The sequence below is a fragment of the Euprymna scolopes genome, chromosome 30, assembly GCF_053919585.1.
Source record: "Euprymna scolopes isolate OS-2025 chromosome 30, ASM5391958v1, whole genome shotgun sequence".
In the NCBI taxonomy this organism is placed as follows: domain Eukaryota; kingdom Metazoa; phylum Mollusca; class Cephalopoda; order Sepiida; family Sepiolidae; genus Euprymna; species Euprymna scolopes.
The window spans coordinates 53,915,582-53,938,500 of NC_136511.1; positions in this window are offsets into that span (position 1 = coordinate 53,915,582).

Sequence of the window (22,919 nt, forward strand, 5' to 3'; positions counted from 1 at the left end):
AGTCGGTTGGACCGTTCGTGCACACGGCCGCGTAAGCAGCAACAACGACAGCGACCCGACGACGGCCTGAAGACCGCCGACGAAACCACAACCGCCGCCGTCACCACCACAACCGACGACGATTGCTATGGTAGGCTTCAGTGGAACGGAAAGAGATGCCTTTCGTAATACCGTGACGGCATTGGTCTCGGTTCCGGCTTAGAAGCTTTCAGCCGTTATCGCGCGGAGGCAGTGTGGCACCGCCGCTCGTTTGAGCAAGCACGTGAACCGTTGCTCCGATCCCGCGGTTCCACTCGTACTGGGCGGGACAGCCGTGGCCACGGCCAACGTTGCACACGTGTCGACCGGTAGGATAAAACTAACCTATCTCACGTTGTGAAGCTTTTATTGTAGCCAGAACGTATTCACGAAAATGTGGCAAGAACGCATCAACGATCATACTATATAATCACGGTGAAATACCGGTTTCCGTTAGAGCAGCGAAGTTAAGCAACGTTGAGCCTGGTCAGTACTAAAATGGGTGACTATTTAGGAATTCCAGGTGTCGTATGTACTCTCCATTTATCTCGGCATTGTTTCTACTTGTCTAGTACTTTTCCTTGCCACTGGGCTTAAGTAGTGCCGATTGCAGTATCAGAACAAAAACCGGAGAATCTGGTCAGGCAACTAAACAGATCCTCCACAGCTTACGACATGGAAATCAGCGCAAACAAAACAAAACCGATGAAAACTAATAACCATGAAATGACCATCACTGCCAACGGAGAAAACCTTGAAACCGTGAAGAATTTCAAATATATTGGAGCAATATTTTCACATGAAGTATAAGCCAGAATTGCAATGACAGCTGCGACACTAGCTAAGGCAATCAAGCTCAGCTGAAAGAGAAGACTCATGCGTTTCCTTGTCTCTTCAGTATTCTTGCATGCTTGTGAAACATGGACTTTTACAGCAGAATTAAAGAAGTGGATTCAAGCCTCAGAAATGAGATGCTTCAGAAGACTGGTTGACATCTCGTACAAAGACCACATAACCAACAAGGACGTCAAAAACAGAATATTGGTCCTTATGAAGATCTTCCCACCATAGTCAGGAGGCGCAAACTAAAATAGTCCGGCCACGTAACAAGAGGAGAGAGGCTTGCCAAGACAGTGCTGCAGGGAATAGTCAGAGGAGGAAGAAAGAGAGAAAGACAGAAGAAGAGATGAGAAGACAATTTCACAGAATGGACAGGATCGAAGCTGAACTAGGCGGTCGAATGTGCAGAGGACAGGGAAGAATGAAGAGGACTGTTATCTGTAGCGTCCTAACAGCAACCACCACGGGGCAGGTGAAGGAGAAGGAAGGATTAGACGAACGAGTGAAACGAACTAAAACAAAGGAAACGGAATTTTTTAAGTAGAATTTTTATTCTTGAGAAGCATACACATCCCACATTAATGCAAACTACCAATAATGTACATACGGCACAATCTCGCCAGATCACCGAAGTTAAGCAACGTTGAGCCTGGCCAGTATCAGATTAACGCGAGGTAAAATACCAGGTTAAGAAATTGGCGCGGTCTATCCTTCTCTTGAGGGTAGATGGACTCTCTTAAGCCGTGGTAGGCACCACATCTAGTGATGGCGTCACAATAAAAAATACCCTTGATAGCTCTGGCGAAGCATCAAGTATTCAGCTACCGACAAGATTTGAATTACACTTCAATCTCGGTTACGGCCGTGCTGAATGGATGGAGTAATAATGTAAGGGTGAATTTTGATCTAGGAACGGGTAATTTGCTAGTGCCTCGAAAAGCAAAGAAACGATAATGATACAAGGAAGTGACCGGAATCGATTGTGATGGTTCACTAACTGGTGGACGTTAAAGTGTCCGAATAGGCAATTTATAAGTGATACGTGCGAATGCCTTTCAGAATGGCTGTCGATGGCGAATAGAAAACGCGGCAAAATCGAGTGTTTTATCAAGTATCACAAGCGAATAATATCATAAATTATTCGTTATTGTTGCGCAAAGATGTCAGCCACGGTTATCGCTACTTATCTGTGAATACTGGTAATAATTTGCGGTTGGGAAACTTTGAATGCTGGACACGGCAAACGGAATTTAAATAGATTGTTTCGGTTGGAACAAACATGGCGTCGATCGTTAAATGTTCAGATTGGTTTAACTGTTGATTTGCGTCAGTTTTCCAATAAGTTTTTTTTTTCTCTGATAACAAACGTGCCCTCTGTAAAAAAATATTCGTCAATCATTCTATGAGGTTTAACACCAGAGAATACGACAGGATAATCAAGAGTTAAATTGTGTGCTTCCCAATAACATCATCATACAACGTATTCAGAATATGGATTGATAGGCGTATAAATCCATTCCTGCACACAACTATGCATCAGCGCTGTGCGTTAGGTCTAACAAACATCGTGGTGATGTCTGGGATAGGTTATATCCAATTAGATCTATTTTACTCATTTAAGCACTGTTGACAAAACATGAACTCCTAATCTACCCTTAGCTATTAATAAAATAACAACTTTCGTTCGAAGAATCTTAAACGATTTTTTTTTCGGTACATATACAGAGAAAGTACCGCGCTGAAATAATAACGTTATTATTTAGAAACCCATCTGTAACGTGAAGAGGTGAGGGTGTTTTGTAACTATTCTGTACTTTCACCTAACAATTAAAAAAAAAAACTAAGGATAGCGTAAAACTTGAATTTAACTTGAAAATAATATCCAAATATAGCACGGTACCTTCTCTACATAGTACCTATTTTTTTCTTACATGTTGCACAGGCCTGGGAGATTCATCAAAAGAGCTATCTCCTCCCCCTCCTTCTTCCCCTTCCGTTCTCCTCCTCATTTTGTTTCTCCTTTTTCATTTTCTGCTTATCCTTCTTTTAGTTCTTTTTTCTTTATGTTTCTCTTCGCTTTTTCTTCACGTCCATTTTTCTTATTCTTCCCCCTTGTTGTTATTGTTATTGTTGTAGTTTCATCATCATCACCATCACCATCATCATCATCATCATGCTTTCTCGTTTTCTCCTTCTTACCTTTCCAATTCTTCATTTTTTTCTGTTCTTTCTCGTTCTACTTATTTTTTTAAATTCTTTTCCTCATCCTTCCCATTGTTGTTGTGTAACGTTACACACGTTTTACACACACGTTAACATGTAGACACCCGGGAGCCAACACGTTGTACGCAGAGTACGTAGCAACAAACATAGGACAAGTAATAATGCGACTGTATCTTTTGTTGTGACAACCACATTTATTTCCGGGTACTTTACTGAATTTTACGTTATCGTGCTCATTCTCTCTGACCTCTGTCCTCTTGAACGTGTCCCTGAACGAGATTTCGAACGCCATTCACATCTCTAACTTGATCGTCTCTCTCTCTCCTTTTTATAGTCTTTTTCTTTTCCCTTACCGTGACGTCATTTCGCACACAGCGCGGTATTTGCATATAGCCGCCATACGCACGCCTGCGCTCTGTTACAGTTGTTATTACATTTGTTGTTGTTGTTGTTGTAGTTATTGTAGAACTTACCTGATATGGATTAAGTTAGATCTACGTGTTGTATCGACTAGAGTTCATCATCATCAGTAGCAGCATGCTGCTGTTATTGCTGCTGCTGTTGTTGATGTTGTTTTTGTTGTTGTTTTGTTGCTGTTGTTGTTGCAGTTATTGTTGTTGCTGCTGCTGCTGTTTCTGCTGTTGTTGCTGTTGTTGTTATTGTTGCTGTTGCTGCTGTTGTTGTTGCTGTTGTTGTTGCTGTTGTTGTCGTTGTTGTTGCTATTGTTGTTGTTGTTGTTGTTGCTGTTGTTATTGTTGCTATTGTTGTTGCTGTTGTTGCTGTTATTGTTGCTATTATTGTTGCTGTTATTGTTGCTGCTGTTGTTGTTGTTGTTGCTATTAATGTTGCTGTTGTTGTTATTGTTGCTGTTGTAACTGTTGTTGTTGCTGTTGTTGTTATTGCTGCTATTGTTGTTGCTGTTGTTGTTGCTATTGTTGTTGCTGATGTTGTTGCTATTGTTGTTGCTATTATTGTTGCTGTTGTTATTGCTGTTATTGTTGCCGTTGTTGTTGTTGCTGTTATTGTTGCTATTGTTGTTGCTGTTGTTGTTGCTATTGTTGCTGTTGTTGTGTTGTTGCTGTTATTGTTGCTATTGTTGTTGCTGTTGTGGTTGTTATTGCTGCTATTGTTGTTGCTGTTGCTGTTATTGTTGCTATTGTTGTTGCTGTTGTTGTTGTTGTTGTTGTTGTTGCTGTTAATGTAGCTGTTTTTGTTGCTGTTGCTGTTGTTGTTGCTGTTATTGTTGTAGTTGCTGCTATTGTTGCTATTGTTGTTGCTGTTATTGTTGTTGTTGTTGTTGCTGTTGTTGTTGCTGTTTTTGCTGTTGTTTTTGTTGCTGTTGATGTTGTTATTGTTGCTGTTTTGTTGCTGCTGCTGCTGTTTCTGATGCTGTTGTTGTTGTTGCTGTTGTTGTTGTTGTTGTTGTTGCTGTTGTTATTATTGTGTTGCATACCGGTCTTACTAAGATGCCGATATATATATATAAATGATTCACAATACCTTTGTTTGTTGAGAATGACACAACGCAAGACGCAGTTACAAAATGATGACGTTCCTTCATTTCTTCGACCGGTCAATGATTTCACATCAAGGAATTTAAAGTCACTACATGATTTCAACATCTAACCCTTCGCTTCCAAAGGGGGATTCAATCCGGACTCGATTCTCCTGTCTGACCCTGTCTGTCGACTCTGTCCGACCTTGTCTGCTTGTCTCACTAAAACTAGCCAACTATATTGAGAACTCATCTCTTAGTTATGATGTCATCGCATGGCCAAAAACGTGCAGATCGATTCCATGGCCTGGATATGCTTCACGTGTCTAGTTTCCCCATGTCCGAGCATGTCCTCGACTCACGTGATCCTAAACTCACGTGCACTATTCACACATATCTGCAACCCAAATTCTTCTAACCTATTTTTCGACTAACATCTTTTCCAATATGTTTAAATTTGCTATTGTTCGTTGTTCTAACTGACTTTGTTTCAATTCAGTTTCCATAAATAGAATTGAATCATCAAATTCCTTTTTTCACAATAACATTTCTAAACAATCGAATTCCTTTTCAAACAAACATATGTGCTACTTTATTTTAAAACTAACAATCGGAATTCTTCTGAATCTTAATTCCAAACCTAGCTTTCCAGGTTCGAATTCTCGATCTATCCTATCTCATTTTTACTTACAAGAACAGGGGACTTGTTCTTGTAACAGTTGTTGCTATTGCTGCTGCTATTGTTGCTATTGTTGCTGCTGCTGTTTCTGTGGTTGCTGTTGTTTTTATTGCTGTTGTTGTTATATTGACTAGATTTCATATTGCTCGGCTCCAAGTTTGACATCGATGTTCAAATAATCACGATTCTAACAACGGATTCCTTAATGACGTGAGTATAAACCCGATTACACATTGGCTAACAAGCTTCTCAACTTACCGCTTTGGCATTGCTTGCCTACTCGTATATTTTTGTTGGGGGCGTAGTGTAGTATCTGTTTCGTGGTCATGATAGCATCCTCTAAGAGATTACTCCATCCATTTTATTTGGGGTGTGTACTATAGTACCTGTTCTGTGGTCATAATATTTTCTTCCAAGGACTTATCTCCTTTTGGAGGACCAAGATAATATATTACCTGTTTTGTTCTCATGGGACTGCCTCTCAGGAATTACCTCCTTCTTTTGCGGGGATACTGTGATATATGTTCGTTCATTACGATGTCATCACCCCAGCCATTATCTCTTCACTTGTGTGAGATGTGCAGGATATGTTCGTTAATCATGAAAACACTTTCTCAGACTAGAAAAAACTGTGCACACTGAGGGAGCATAGATTTACTAGTAAAATAATGGAAATCTAAAAAATTTAAAAAATAATAAACGCATATGTGGAAAATTGGTAAATGTTTTAGTAGAGTTCGATTTAATCTACGCAATGTTATTCGAATTCGTTTTTCGTCTAAAAAAAATCAATTTCTTCTTACACTTAAATTGTCTACGGATGTCTATTTCGTTTGTTTTAGCATCTAAAAACGTAGTTTATTACACTAGCGGAAAACAAATAAACGGGTCGATAAGTAATTAAAGTTGCTTCTTGAAAATGTGAATTCCAGAAGTTATCGCCCTTGAATGAAATCAGACGAAATTTACTAGAAATTATTGGCTAAACGCCCAAGACAATTTGACGACGTTCCAATCCAAGAAACATCCACCAATAAAGTAATTGCTCTTTGCGGTTAATAAATTAGCCTAGCGTACCCTTTCTAACCTACGAGGTTCCTTAAATAAGTTTCCAGACCGCTTTGTAGAGGCATTTAAAGTTGTCGTAAACTCTTGAATATTCAGTGTCTTATTGTTATGATGACTGACCAATGTTTATTATTTCACGTTTAAATGATCAGCTATAGCAGAAATTAGAATACGCCATACTAAAGCCTGATTGTCACAGCTGTTGAATTTCCCAAACTGCAATTTGGACGGAAGGACGCTTTGGAAAAACAATATGCAATAACATTCTATTTTAAACTTGTAAGAAATGACACAGAAACATATTGAATGCGTCAGTTTTTGAATGGCATAAGAAATTCAACAAAAGACTCGTCCAGCAAACGACATATCAATACCTTCTTTAAAGTGGATGCATCTATCGTTTACCGTGGTTTACAGCCGGGGGGGTTGTGTGGTGTGCACAGGACGTAACAGCTGTTTTAGAACGCCTGCACATCGCGAATAAACGAAATTACACTTCGCGGCAAGTGATAATAAAAATGATCCCTTTATTGTTATTATTTCCAGGTACAATTTCACCAGGATTCGTAGGACTACACAGACATGAAATATCTGATAGTGTCTAAAAATGAAAAAAATTGACAGTACCATCTATTCTGGAGTTAGGCGTAATTCACATCATCTCTTATCTTCACTCTGTTCTCTCAGCTTCCAACAATGCTTCACACTTCAATCTAGCACGTGTGTACAGCTTGTTTTCCTCAAAAGCGAACGATTTTGTTCTTTCATTAGCTTGCTTATAACCAGCGAAAAAATCGTCTAATATGCATACGACCGTTGAGAATTCGGCAAGATTTCGGTGTGATTTTGCTCAACCATTGAAGACAACATCATCTAGGAGTAGCTGTTTTGGTTTCTTATATCATTCAGCAGCTGAACCGTACAGGATGCGCAGACACGTATGCGTTTTTCAGGCAAGTAATATTCACACTCATTTCAATTTTCTTTACACTGCTATCGGAATTCTTTCGTAAATGAGATAACCTCAGACAATAAACTTAAAAGAGCAGGTAATGCCAGGAAATGGATTCCTGAGCTAGACCAGATATTACGCATTATCATACTCCGGATGTCGGATAAAATATTCTGCATCGTCTCCAGTTGTGTTACTTCTTTTGTACCATATTATCTCCATAATTCCTCCTCTCTGGCGTGATAATTTCTCATTAAAAGTAAGCAGATTTTTTTCTCGACTAATTCATATTTATTCTTGCCTAATCTGGCAGAGGGTCAGTCAATCTGTTACAGAATCATTAATTTAGCTACATTTTGATGAAACAGTGTTCGATTGCTCGAAAGAACTGCAATCAAGTGTTTATCCTAATGTGACTTGAACTCCAATCTACGTTTATAAAAAAACTCACTTCTCATAGGCATACCATTGAACACCCATCGTTAATTTTCAATTAAGAGCCTCTTGCCACTCCCCAAGAAATTATCTAAATAAATCAGTCTTCTTTCTAGGAAAACCTCATAAATGTGTAACACGTCGCATTAAATCTGTCTTGTCTGTGCGTCATTCTCGACTCCATCTTTGTTAAAAATTTCTCTGTGATTTTCTACTGAATATAAAGAACTGATTACTGTCAGCCTTACGCGTAACAAGTAGTTTTCTTCCCGCCCAAAACTAAAACAGTTGATAGAAATAAGTCGGCGTCCGATGGAACGGTTAAGGAAACGAAATTAATGAATTCAAAGTCATTATTCTGTTGCTTTGTTTAAGACGGAATGTTGAATTCTTGTGACAGGTGGTAAGAACTCGTCGTAGAAACCGATGTCTGTCTAATTCAAAACGTCTTGTAAAAAGTGTGTCGACATGTTTGCAAATATAAAATGGCGGAACAACCAAGAATAATGCGCACATATCTCATTGGTTTGAAAAAGCCGCGTCAAAAAAAAAAATGTTTCTGAATTTTTGAGATGACGATTACTTATTCGTATTAGGTGGATTCATCGGATTACTGTCTTCATCTTGAGTGTGATTTTCACAACGTTTCGGTCGTTGTAACCTCCCTCCCGACCTTCATTAGGTGTATCTTGTCACACTAGGCAATATTTCTGTCGAACTTGGGAATTAGAACGGAATTCCGAACGGAACCTTTTATTTGCTTTACGGGAATAACATGCTCTCATTCCGTCAGCCATGACTGAGTAGAGGCCCTGAGTAATTCGCAATTGTATTTTTTCAACCACCCACACTGAGAATTGAACCTTCAACCTTCAGGAGAATATCGCTTTTATAATTGATTGTTCCAAGTATTCTAGCCCCTGCTCCACGGGTCCTTGCGGATACTTGTACTACGAATTTTCGGAACCTTAGTAATAATAAGTAATAAATAGTGATATTTACAATTAGAAATAAAATAGGTTTAAGGTTATAATAAATAATTGATTTCTATCATCGATTTGTTCATTGAGATTGGACAATATTATATTGACTATAAATCAAACTATCTAATCCCAATAAAGAAATCAATTATACCCACAAGAATATCCGGATCATCTGATAATGAGTATATTTTTAATAGCAAGTAAGAATATTAAAATGAAGCATTAACTAGATCAGATTATAGAGGGTAAATAAAGTATATTAAAAATGAAGATTATATATTAATTCCATGGAAGAAAACAAAACCGATACCATTTCATAAAATATGGCAATGAGTTAATCTAATTGTGAAAATAATATAAAAATTGAAACTTGTGAAAATAATTTTCAAGAATGTGATAAGAATCTTTCCAAATAATAAAGGAAATTAAAATAAAAATAAAAATAGACGTAGAAATTGCATTTGGTTTAATCCGCCTTATAGTGCACACATTAAAAATGATTTGCCGAAGGAATTTTTTCAAATTATTGACAAAATTTTCTAAATGGAGGCCTAATTGCAATATTTTGACACGTTAAACATTAGTTGCGAATAAAATATTTTTAATTACAAATAAAATAAAAGTAAATGGGAGAGTGAGAAGATCAGATGTTGTGTTGTAACAACAATTTTTATTAATCAGAATATAATAAACTAGCGGAGGGTACCCGGCGTTGATCTCGTTTTTAGAGGCGGGTGTGGTTGGGGGTAGTAAAATGAAAACAAGCGAAGTCATAACCCTGTTTAAATATTATAAAAACAAACAACCGTGCAAAAAAACAAGTAAAAAAAATAAACGTAATGCAATACGAACGGTCCGGCGGTCCCCGTGTGCTAGAACAATTCCAAAAAAGTTTGAAGGGGGTGGGGCTCGAACTCGAATCATTGACGCGAAAGCGCAACAAAAATAACGTGATGAATTAACTAAAAAGGTCAAATATCAATTCCGCAGTGATGTTTGTTATGGTTTAGTTTCAGTAGTCACATACACTCGAATTCTGAATGAATGTTTTTGTTTTCTCGAATTCTAAATGAATTCATTTGTTTTAATTTTAATTTAAGTGTAATTCACGTGAATTCACGATATCGTTTCGTTTTAATCTTTCTGTAAAAATAAATGTTGAGTTGAAAGTACTAATAAATAAAAGTCATAGTAAAATTTCACGGTTAGAGTCGTTAAAACCGGAAGTAAAATCCGGTTAGTCTCGCAGATTGCGTCTTACACTAACGAAAAACAAGCAAGAAGAAAACAATAATAGTAATCGCGTTTTCGCGTTTTTTTTTTGTTGTTTTTTTTTTCTATTTTAATATGGAAAAAAACAGAAAGCATAAATCAGGAAAAAAAGAAAAAAAACGGCATAAGTAACCTTCTACGATTCCAAACCGGTGTGTTTCCTCGTACTGTTCCTTGTGAACGCATCCGCTGCGGTGTAAATGAGGAGAAGGGAAAGGAGGAATCTAATAGAGAGAAAAGATGTTGCAATTTCCATTGAATCTAAGCGATTTTGTCAGTGGACTCTCACCGGAAAAATATAGGAATGTACCATTGTCGAGGAACTGTAGAGGTAATAGGCCTATAGCAAACCTCAGATAATGTGCTACAGTCTGTACACATTACATTTGCATGTAATGTCATGATTTTTAATCATATTAAGGTCAAAGTCGGAGGGGAAAAATGAGTTCATTTTAACCTCAGATAATGTGCTATAGTCTGTACACATTACATTTGCATGTAATGTCATGATTTTTAATCATATTAAAGTCAAAGTCGGAGGGGAAAAATGAGTTCATTTTATTTATATAGAGATTATAAGTAAAATTAAATTCTTGTGTGCTGATTTAAATGCCCATCTAATAAGTGTAAATAGGAAAATAGTATATGACTGGTGCATTGAACCAAATAAACAAACCAAATTTGATAATGAAAAAATAGATTTAAAAACATTAAAAAATCAGATATATCTATGGAATAAATTTGAACATGAAATAGGGTAGTAAAAATTTTTTTAACATTAATTTGACGTTAATAATTTTATTTTGGATTTATGGGTAAAATATATTAAACTATCAAATTAACATACCGATTTGGGGGTGTGGAGCTTGAAATATTGTAACTATGAGTCTAATCGCAATATTAAAACATGTTAAATATTAGTTTATATTTACATTTCAAATTATAAATAAACAGAAATGGGAAATAGGAGGGTGGGAGAATTTAAAATAATTATAACATAAACAATCCTAAAACAATAAAAGCTAAATAGACATGTAATCATCAAATATTAATATAAAAACTCATTTAATTAATTAAAATAATGAATTATTATATGGTTAAAGTACTTTTAAACACTAATAAAGTCGACTCTGTGTTTTACATTGTTGTACTCTACCTACCTTATTATTTAATGTTTTCATTTATTATTCAAACATTACTGTGTTTGAATATATGGTTAATATATTATTATATATATCATATAATAATATATGGTTTTAGTCATTTAAAACTGCTTTAAAGCTTCACCGCTCACTTATTTTTTAAACCAAATTTCAAACAATTATTACAGTTTATAGATCACATTCTCAACTATATTGTGAATTATTTTTTCAATTTTCGTTCAGTAAAACAAAAGTTATGATAAATTTACTGGTGTTCAAAATCGTAAAAAAAACGCAAGGAAGTGAGCGAAGTTTTTATGATTGGTTTCTATAGAAACCACGTCGCTTCAGCGACTACTGTTGCTACCAATTCATCGCTCTCTCGAAAAGAGAAGTAACAAGTGAAGCAGAGAATGAAAGAATGAAAGGAAGATGATTGGGGAGATTTTATTGAAAGCAGACGAGTGCCGTACATTGTTATTACATATGTGTATGTTATGTTTATGGGGGCAAAAAATAAGACTGAAATTAAACAAAGAAAAAATAAATAAATTTATAACTTAAAATGTTGCAGCATTAAGATTTTTTAAAATTCAATTTATAACATTATAAAATTCTTAATGCTGCAATATTTTAAGTTATGAATTTATTATATTTCTTATTAGAATATTTTATCCTTTTCTTTTCCAGTTTTAACTAGTCCTTTACTTTTCCATGTTTAAACTTAATCATATTACTTTTCATGCTCGCATTTTTCTATTGTAATTTAATAATAATAATAATAATAATAATAATAATAATAATAATAATAATAATAATAATAAATGAATCGCCATCTAAAATAATTTTTTTTTTTTTTAAATATAGTTTAAGTAAAATTGTTTGTTTGGGAGTATTGTTGAAACCAGTTAAGCTGACTGGAATAGAATTTATGATAAATAAGGAAGAGTTAAACTAAACACCTTTAAGTAACTTTGATATTTAAAAAAATCAGTTACTTAAAGGGGACAAGAACACACAGAAAATAATATCAAATAGTTAAATACTTCTATTTTCATCATAAATTATTTAAATATTAGTCAAATTCTATTTCGGACACCTAAATTGGTATCGACATTGTCTCCCCAGTTTTGGCCTTTTCCAATGTTTCTTACATTTGTTTATTATTTATTAATTAATTTTACTATTATTGTGGGGAAAAGAAGTAAAGAGAGCAAGACAGAGAGTCGAATTTACGATGTTCTTTTGTAGAAAATATATCAAAACAAATACAGTTAACTCTCAATTTATAAAAAAAGATTTATTACTTCTTAGGAAATATTTCAATGAAAATAATAGTTCATTTATGAGTGAACAAAAGGGGGAAATTAGTTGAGATTAAGGAAGTTGAGTTGATAATTATTTACATAAAATTAATTAAAAATGAGCATGCGATAATAAAAGGGGGAATACAAAAGTTAGTTACTGTGTCTGTGTGTTCGCCCACATTGTTTTATCAGCCGACTCGCCTGCTACGTTCACAGTGTTGTCGCGTTAGTTTTTAGCTGCAGACGGTAGTGATATATATATCTTTCAACACTATCTCTGAATTTTGTTAACTGCCTTTTTTTGGAAAATACAGAGGTTTTTAAAGATTTTCACCGGCTCCCAGACACATAATTTCCGACAGCCCGGAAAACTCTCTGATTGGTCAAAAAAATCAAAACATTGAACCTCCAGAGCAATTCAGTAAAAAGAAAAAGGGCGCCTCTAGCCGCTTGCGCAGAAAACGTCTCGGGGCACTTGAATTTCCGGCAGCGAAAGAATGAACATCGTAGCTCACCATATAAGTTTCCGCCCAGTAAACGGAGTTTTTAAAGGTTCATCGTTCATGATAAATAGCTTTTGGTTTTTTTTTTGGTGAAGGAAAGTTTGGTAGTATATTTACATGTAAATGTAGGCTGGGAAAAATTTTTTTTTTTTTTTTTTTTGTTTAGAAAATTTTTACATCATTTTTATTTTTAATAATAAAAATATGTGTTGTCCTTTTTCCACCTGATGGTTCTCCCGGACTTTGATTTAGTTTGTTTCTTTTCAACCTCTGTATCAGAGGAAGATACAAAAGTGTCAGATACTGGAAGGGGTGGAACAAAATCTTTTGACGTTGTTGAAGAATATGCAGGCTTCAATCTATCTATGGAAACGTTACTGTGTACATCATCAGACATTTTAATAGTAAAATATTTGCCATGACGATGTACTACTTGGAATGGACCTGTATATGGAGCTTCCATAGATTTTCGAATCCTGTCTGTTCTCAACCAGACGCTGTCACAAATTTGAAGATCCTTAGGAATGTACACAGTAGGTAAAGAATGGAGATGTCCACTGGATAATCCGTCTGTGTCAAATTTCCGCATCTCCTCAGCTAGAGCTTTTATGTGAGCATCTGTTATATCAATGTTTGCATCCTCGTACGCATCGATTAACAATCTAGGTATCTGTGCATTAGCACCCGTAACTGCAGTAAATGGTGAATAATTGGAATCGTTGGGTGTAATCCTGATACCTAGAAGAACTATAGGAAGAGCAGACAACCAAGATTCTCTTCTGGCAATAATTGCTGTCTTTAATGTTCTGTGTGCTCGCTCGATCATTCCGTTTGCTTGGGGATGGTACGAAGTCGTTCTCAGCCTGTGAAACCCTATAATTTTTGACAGTTCTGAGAACAGCTCAGACTCGAATTGGCTACCTCTGTCTGTAACGACATGGAGGGGCACACCAAATCGCGATATCCACAGATCAACAAAAGCAGTTGATACTGACGCTGCAGTTATTTCGGTCAATGGACAAGCCTCTACCCATCTCGTATTTCTATCGATGCATGTTAATAAATAACGATAGGGAGAGAAATACGGGTCTGTTTTGCTCTTGACTGGTGGTAGAGGGCCAACAATGTCAATGTGTACAGTTTGAAATCTGCTGGATGGCAATTCAAATGGATGCACGTCACTTTTTGTGTGTTTGTTTATCTTTGCTTGTTGGCAATGCTGACATTCCTTGCACCATTCCTTTATTGACTTGGCCATTTTGGGCCAAAAATATCTGGAAGTTATCATTTTAGTTGAAGCAGCAATTCCAGGGTGTGACAAGTTGTGTAAACTGTCAAAAACAGATTTCCGGAGCTTTTGTGTGACAAAAGGTCGTGGAAAAGGTAAAGACACGTCACATAGGATTGTATTATGTTCATTAATCTGATACGGCTTTAGTTGATCACATAGAGTTTTTGTTTCTTCATCAGTGGTTTGGTGATTGGCCATCTCCTGTAAGTCACAAATATCAATTGTGATTGCATACGCTGGTCGCGATAAGCAATCAGCTACAATGTTCTGTGAACCTTTTATGTGTAAAATATCAGTCACATATTCACTCAAGAAACAAAGGTGACGCTGTTGTCTATCGGATTTTAAAGGTGTTTGGCTTTTAAAGGCGCTGCAGAGCGGTTTATGATCGGTTAATAACAACAAGTTTCTGCCTTCCACCTGATGTTTAAAATACAAGACTGCTAAATAAGCAGCTAGCAATTCTCTGTCAAAGGTAGAATATTTTTGTTGAGTTTGTGATAACTTTTTTGAAAAGAATCCAATAGGAATTGGTTGATTGTCAATCATTTGATGAAGTGCTGCTCCAACAGCGTAACTGGAACTGTCCGTAACAAGCTGATAATTAGTAGCTTTTGAATCGGGATAAGGTAGAGCGGTTACACCTGATAAACTTGTTTTTATCCTTTCAAAGGATTCAACTTCCTCCTTTGTAAAATCTATTTTCTTAGATTTTTGATTCAACCGAATACACTCGGTGAGTGGTAAACTGATTTCACTGAAATTTGGAACTAATTTTCTGTAAAAATTTGCCATGCCAAGGAATCGACGCAGTGATTTTGAATCGTTTGGTTGAGGAAATTCATTTAATTCGCGGATTTTCTTGTCACTTGGCTTAAGACCATCAACAGATATGTGAAATCCCAAAAATTCAAGTTGAAAAACATTGAAAATACATTTAGAAAGGGAAATTTTAAGGTCGTACTCACTGAGTTTCTGTAAAACAGTATCGAGGTGTTTGGAATGCTCTTCTTCACTATTTGAGAAAATAAGAATATCATCGATGTATATAAAAATACAATCGATGTCGCGGAAAATATTGTCCATCATCCTTTGGAAAGTACTAGATGCGTTCCGCAAACCGAAAGGCATGTAATTATACTCATATAAACCGAAGGGTGTTGTGATGGCTGTTTTGCATACATCATCCGGATGGACTGGTACTTGGTGATAAGCAGAAGATAAATCAATTTTTGAAAAAACTTTCTTACCGTGCAGTTTTGATGACAAGGAATTTATGTTTGGCACTTGGTATCGATCGGGTTTTGTTATAGTGTTTAGTAACCTGTAGTCACCTACAGGTCTATAAGTCCCATCAGATTTATTCACCATGTGCAAGGCCGAACTCCACTCTGATTTAGAGGGGGATATAATTCCGGCATTCTGGAGTTTCCTGAATTCCTCTTTTGCTATGTTGTATTTCTGGGCTGATAACTGCCTCGTTTTAGAGAAAGATGGAGGGTTACTGCCAGTTTCAATTCTATGAAACACTTTAGGTTTTGTTGCATTGGAATCGCGATGTGGAGAAATTAAGTTGGGATATTTTTGCGAAATTGTGTGAACTGTTGTGTCGGCAACGTTATCCGAGCATAAAGCAATGTTCATAAGTATTGGTGATGGCTGTGCGTTTGAATATCTTTTGGTTGTTTGATCAATCAATTTGTTATTTGTGCAATCAACTATTAATCCAAAATGATTCAGAAAATCATAACCTAGGAGAGGTCTGGTAGTTTCTGCAATGAGAAAGGTCCAAGTGAAATCACGCCTCAAGTTATGAAGTGCCAGGTTTAATACTGCTTGACCGGAACATTCAATGTTCTGACCGTTAGCTGACACAATTGAGATGTTTGTTGGGTATATAACTATACCGCTTATATATTTTCTTGGGATTACAGATATTGCAGCTCCCGTATCCACAACAAAATTCAATTTTATAGCTCCTAACCGTGCGGCTACTTCAAGAAGCGGCGAAGATGTGGAAGCTATCACGCTTCGCCGGGTTAGTTTTCCGATGTTTTACTAAAAGCAGGGGAGGCAGGACGAGAACTGGGTTGCATTTGCACATTCCGTTTGTCTGGCCATTTACACCATGGTTTGCAATATTTTGCACGTTCGGCAAAATATAGATGTGAACGGCAGATTTTGGGTCTCTGATCCTTGTTAAAAGGACGAACTCCATTTGGACAATTATATGATTTTTGTGACGGATTACTTTTTCTTTGAGATCCGTCATCACTCTGGTTACGATGGTTTTGGTTCCATGATATCTGTTGTATATGCGTGGCTTCCTGTCTATTAAAATATAACAGCAGGTCATCGGACATTTTACCAAGTCTTTCCAGATCGAGATCAATTTGTGCTGCTACCACGGGTTTGATCGAATGAGGTAGGGCTTGGATGAACTTATGTCGGACAATGTCTTCTCCAACACCAATTCTACCTGCTAACGACATGAGTTCGTTCAAATAAATCGAAGGACGTCCTGTCATGATTGAAGATGACATTAGTTTGTCCAGCATTTCAGGCTTTGATTTTTCATACTGATTAATCACAGCATCTTTTAACTTATCAAAGTCTTTTGATTCCAGTATGCTGTTTTGTAATTTTCCAACTATATCCGTTGGTAGTGACGCGAGAATATGATAAAATTTTTGTCTTGGTTGCTTAATGTTCATAATACTGAACTGGGCTTCCATTATTGAAAACCAAGCTAGTACATTTGAATCAATAAATGCCGGAGTTTTCATCGCAATTGACTGCACTGGTTTATCTTGTTCTGCTGCCATGTCGACTTCGTTTTCTGCCATTTTAGTTTTCCCTTTTGTTATTCACACTTTCGCTGTATGTTGTCTTTTATAATTTTGTTATGAAGATAGGTTTTTATGTTAAAATTTTTTTTTTTTTTTTTTTTTTTTTTTTTTTGAAAAGTAGATTTTTATATTCAGAAGGATTTGTTTTATCGTTTTCATACAAAATTTTTTTTATTTTTGTTGAATTTCCATAGTTTTTCGCGACCTTGGTGAAATTGTTTCTTGAGTTTTTTATTTACTTTTGTTGAAATTCACATCAAAAGTTGGTTATTTGAAGTATTAGAAGGCAGTTTTTTTGTTTGTTTGTTGGTCCATGGTGAATTTGTAGTGAAATTATTTCTTGGGTTTTCATTTTATTTAGTTTCATTGAAATTCACATCAAAAGATTGGTTACTTGAAGCATCAGAAGATAGCCCTTTTTTTTTTTTATAGAAATGTTTGCGTGTTCAAAATAATCACGTCGGTGGGTCGCCAGTTTTGGCCTTTTCCAATGTTTCTTACATTTGTTTATTATTTATTAATTAATTTTACTATTATTGTGGGGAAAAGAAGTAAAGAGAGCAAGACAGAGAGTCGAATTTACGATGTTCTTTTGTAGAAAATATATCAAAACAAATACAGTTAACTCTCAATTTATAAAAAAAGATTTATTACTTCTTAGGAAATATTTCAATGAAAATAATAGTTCATTTATGAGTGAACAAAAGGGGGAAATTAGTTGAGATTAAGGAAGTTTGAGTTGATAATTATTTACATAAAATTAATTAAAAATGAGCATGCGATAATAAAAGGGGGAATACAAAAGTTAGTTACTGTGTCTGTGTGTTCGCCCACATTGTTTTATCAGCCGACTCGCCTGCTACGTTCACAGTGTTGTCGCGTTAGTTTTTAGCTGCAGACGGTAGTGATATATATATCTTTCAACACTATCTCTGAATTTTGTTAACTGCCTTTTTTTGGAAAATACAGAGGTTTTTAAAGATTTTCACCGGCTCCCAGACACATAATTTCCGACAGCCCGGAAAACTCTCTGATTGGTCAAAAAAATCAAAACATTGAACCTCCAGAGCAATTCAGTAAAAAGAAAAAGGGCGCCTCTAGCCGCTTGCGCAGAAAACGTCTCGGGGCACTTGAATTTCCGGCAGCGAAAGAATGAACATCGTAGCTCACCATAATTTTATTGTATAATTATCATTCAAATTTGTCATTCAAGCACGTCTGATTGAACACGATAACAGCAACAATCGCTTCTGATGATAATCGGATGCACCGATAGAAAGCGCTTGAGAAGAATATGGCCGAACAAAATTTTTTGGATTCCATTTTATACAATATGCCAGCTAAAATAAAAAAGACCGCTCGGCGAATGGAAAAGATATCTAGAAAAATCGGAAAAATAACTCTGTCGTTTTCAATGAGATATGCTTTAATATATATATATATATGTATATATATATATATATATATATATATATATATGTATGAATAAAATAAAGCAAGATATAAATGATGCTTTAGACGTTATGTGAATAAAAAGGAAAAACCTAAAAGAGTAAAAACAAAAACGAAACGTTGATTTTATTTTTGTTTTTACTCTTTTAGGTTTTTCCTTTTTATTCACACACACACACACACACACACACACACACACACACACACACACACACATATATATATATTTAGTAATGTGATTGATAATTTAAAAATCAAATTATAATTAAATTAAATATCCGTTTCATAAGAAGGAACAACAACAACAACAATAAAATCAATTGATTTTGATTTTGTTGTTGTTCCTTCTTATGAAACAGATTTTTAATTTAATTATAATTTGATTTTTAAATTATCAATCACATTACTAAATATTAAATTAGCTCTAGGATATTTACCTATCGAGCTTATTATATATCTAAATTACAACGAGCACTTTTTCTTTCCTGTATTTTAATTAAACTAGTAATTTCACTATTACATTAAAATACACTCTGCTCTTTAGACTATTGTTTTAATCTCCTTTAAATATATATATATATATATATATATATATATATATATATATATATATATATATATATATATATAAGATGTTGTGAACGTCATAAAACATAATTACAGCTACTCTTCTGAATTTTTCGAATTTATGTAATCATGCTCACATTGTCTTCATTTTTTTTTTTTAAAGAGTTAATATTTTCTAATTCTTCTGATAAATGCATAAACTGGCATCATAATTTGATGAATAATGTGGAAAATATGTGTAAAAACGTTTTAATCGGATTTCATCCGGAAAAAGGACTGCTAAGGGGTCAAAAATTGGAAAAAAAAAACATTTGTACGTGGGTATCGTCGGATTTTTATCTGTTTGTTAACTGTATTCACAACTGCGCATGCGTGAATTGTTCATATGACAGATTCCTTTATATTAAGAATAAGTAGGTTTTCAAACACTTTTTAAAGATCGTTTTAAGCTGGTCTAATGGTTATCGCCCCCGACACTAATTTCGATCTCAGCTCGAGCTTTTTTATTTACAAAAAGTGAATTGTTTAGAAAAATACCCGCATAATACCCGGATGCACATGTCTCAGTTTCTGTATGTATTAAAATATAATACTCATGTGTATTTTACGACCGGCCAACGCTGGGCAGCCTGCTATTTTTTATATTTTTTTAATATTTCCTTGAAGATCTTGAAATGCTACAGTCTCTCTGTAATAACTTAAGCATCAACTAGGATAGAGTTAGAAATAAACTTGTTTTTTTTTATGCGAGGGAATCCAGCATCCCCAAAAGAAGGCAGTCTGGATTACAACAACAAAATAAATAAATAAATAAATAAATAAAAGTAAAAAAAAATGTCTCAGTCTAGAAGTATTTCTCCTTCATTAACAAAAGGCAGAGAAGATGAAATGTATCAGTACAGAAACGACACCTTGCTCATCAGTCTCCCAGGCCAATAAGAAAACACTTTCTGTTTGATGGTCTTTGATCACGATATCTTGGCGATTAACTTACATTGTTACGTCCGTCTATCGACTAAAGTCTGAAAACGTTTTGCTAGTTACGTTGATTGCGTGCAGCTTACCCCACATAAAGGTTACAGATTTTCCTATGCGGATATTGGAAATTTTTTTATGATGTCGAATTTTATGTTCGTTAGATACCAGCACCGGGCAACCTGATGCAAAACGGTAATAGCTAACGCATATTCATGACAGTGTGTGCATGTGTAATCGACACTTGTTTTTAATATGCTTATTTAATACTTTCGGGTTAGTAAGCATTGGTACTCTGTAGCAAAAAGACAGTTTTCGTTTTTAATTTCGTACTACACGGTAGTTACTGATAGGTAAAAGGGTCGCCCTTCTCAGTATGTTTGCCGCTAACAAGGCATTGCTCAAGATATATTTTTGACATCAATACTGCATTTGATTGGTTGTATTGACTTAAAAATTTTGCGCTTCTTCGCCAAATTGAAGACTTCTTCTGAATTAACAAATCGCTACTTTAATCACACACACATACACGGACACATACGTAGACAAGCACACTCAAAATCACATACTAGAAGGAGACTGTGATAGAGCATTGAAACATAAGCCGTTATGAAAACTAAAATACTGAAGTAATCTAAATATACGGCCTAGCAGAGTGCTACAACTAAGATTTTGCAAACCCTCATTTCTTTTATTTAACTTGCCATACCTAAAAGTCGCAGTTTTTTCTATACTCGAAATTCATATGATGCCGAATTTTAGATGTTTTTCATACGTGTATCAGAACCTAGTGCAAAACGGTTAATAGTTTTTTTTAATGGAAATCGCTCCAGACAAGGCATGAAACCATTTGATGTAAGGAGCTAAAATACTACTTAAAAGTCAAAATCATATACACGATAAATGTTAGATGGAAAAGATTCTGACCCAGAAAACAGCAATTCTCCCTCATGTCAGAAACATCGCTCATAGAATGTAACGATTAAAAAGTAAAAGAAAAGAAGCAGGAGTTGCAAGGTTGCCGGAAGTAAAAGCAAGATCCCATTTCTATTCTCTTAATAACATAGTAGGGATTTCCACTCATATAGCAGCAATTCTTTTTCCTTTTTCAGAAACATCGCTCATGGAATGTGAGGACAAAATGACAAAATAAGGGAAGTGAGAGTAACTAGAGGCCAAGAGTAAACCTAAGATTTTGGCTCTCCTTGATATACTGTACATTCATGACAGCGTATATTTATGGCATTGTACATATATGACTGTACATTCATAATATTGGACATTCATGACAGTGTACATTTATGACATTATACATTCATGAAATTGTACATTTATGACATTATACATTCATGACAGTGTACTTTCATGACAGTGTAAATTCATAACATTGTACATTCATGAAAGTTTACATTCATAGCAGTTTACATTTATGTCAGTGTACGTTCATGACATTGTACATTATGACAGTGTACGTTAATGACAGTGTACATTCATGACAGTGTACATTTATGGAAGCGAAACTTTATGACAGCGTACATTTATGGCATTGCACATATATGATTATACATTCATGACATTACACATTCATGAAAGTGTATATTTATGACATTGTACATTCATGGCATTGTAAATTTATGACATTGCACATCCATGACAGTGTACATTTATGACATTATACATTTATGACATTGTACATTTATGACAGTGTATATTTATAACATTGTACATTCATAACATTGTACATTTATGACAGTAAACTTCATGACAGTGTACATTCATAACATTGTACATTCATGAAAGTGTACATTCATAGCAGTGTACATTTATGATAATGTAACTTTATGACAGTGTATATTTATGACATATACATTCATGACAGTGTACATTCATGAGATTGTACATTTATGACAGTGAACTTCATGACAGTGTACATTTATGACAGTGAACTTCATGACAACATTTATGACAGTGTACATTCATGACATTGTACATTCATGAAATTGTACATTCATAGCAGTGTACATTTATGACAGTGAACATTCATGACAGTGTACATTCATGACATTGTACATTTATGACACTGTACATTTATGACAGTGAACATTCATGACAGTGTACATTCATGACAGTGTACATTCATGACATTGTACATTTATGACACTATACATTTATGACAGTGTACATTTATGACAGTGTACATCCATGACAGTGTACATTCATAACATTGTATATACATGAGAGTGCACACTTATTATATTCTAAATTAATGAAAGTGTACATTTATGACAGCGCACATTTGTGATCGTGTACATTTATGACAGTGTACATTTATGAGAGTGTACATAGATAACATTGTATATTCATGACAGTGTACATTTATGACATTGTACATTCATGACATTATACGTTTATTACAGTGTACATTTATGACAATTTACATACATGGCAGCGTACATTTATTACAGTGTGCATTCATGACACTGCAAATGTATGACAGTGTACATTAATGACATTGTATATTTATGACATTGTGCGTTCATGACATTATACATTTATGACATTGTACATACATGACAGTGTACATTTATTTCAGTGTACATTTATAACATTGCACATTTATGACATTGTACATTTATGGCATTGTACATTTATGATATTGTACATTTATTACAGTGTAAATTCATGACATTGTACATACATGAGAGTGCACATTTATGACATTGTAAATTCATGACAGTGCACATTCATGACTTTGTACATTTATTACAGTGTACATTTAATATATTGCACATTTATTACAGTGTACATTTAAAATATGGCACATTTATTACAGTGTACATTTATGACATAGTACATTTATTACAGTGT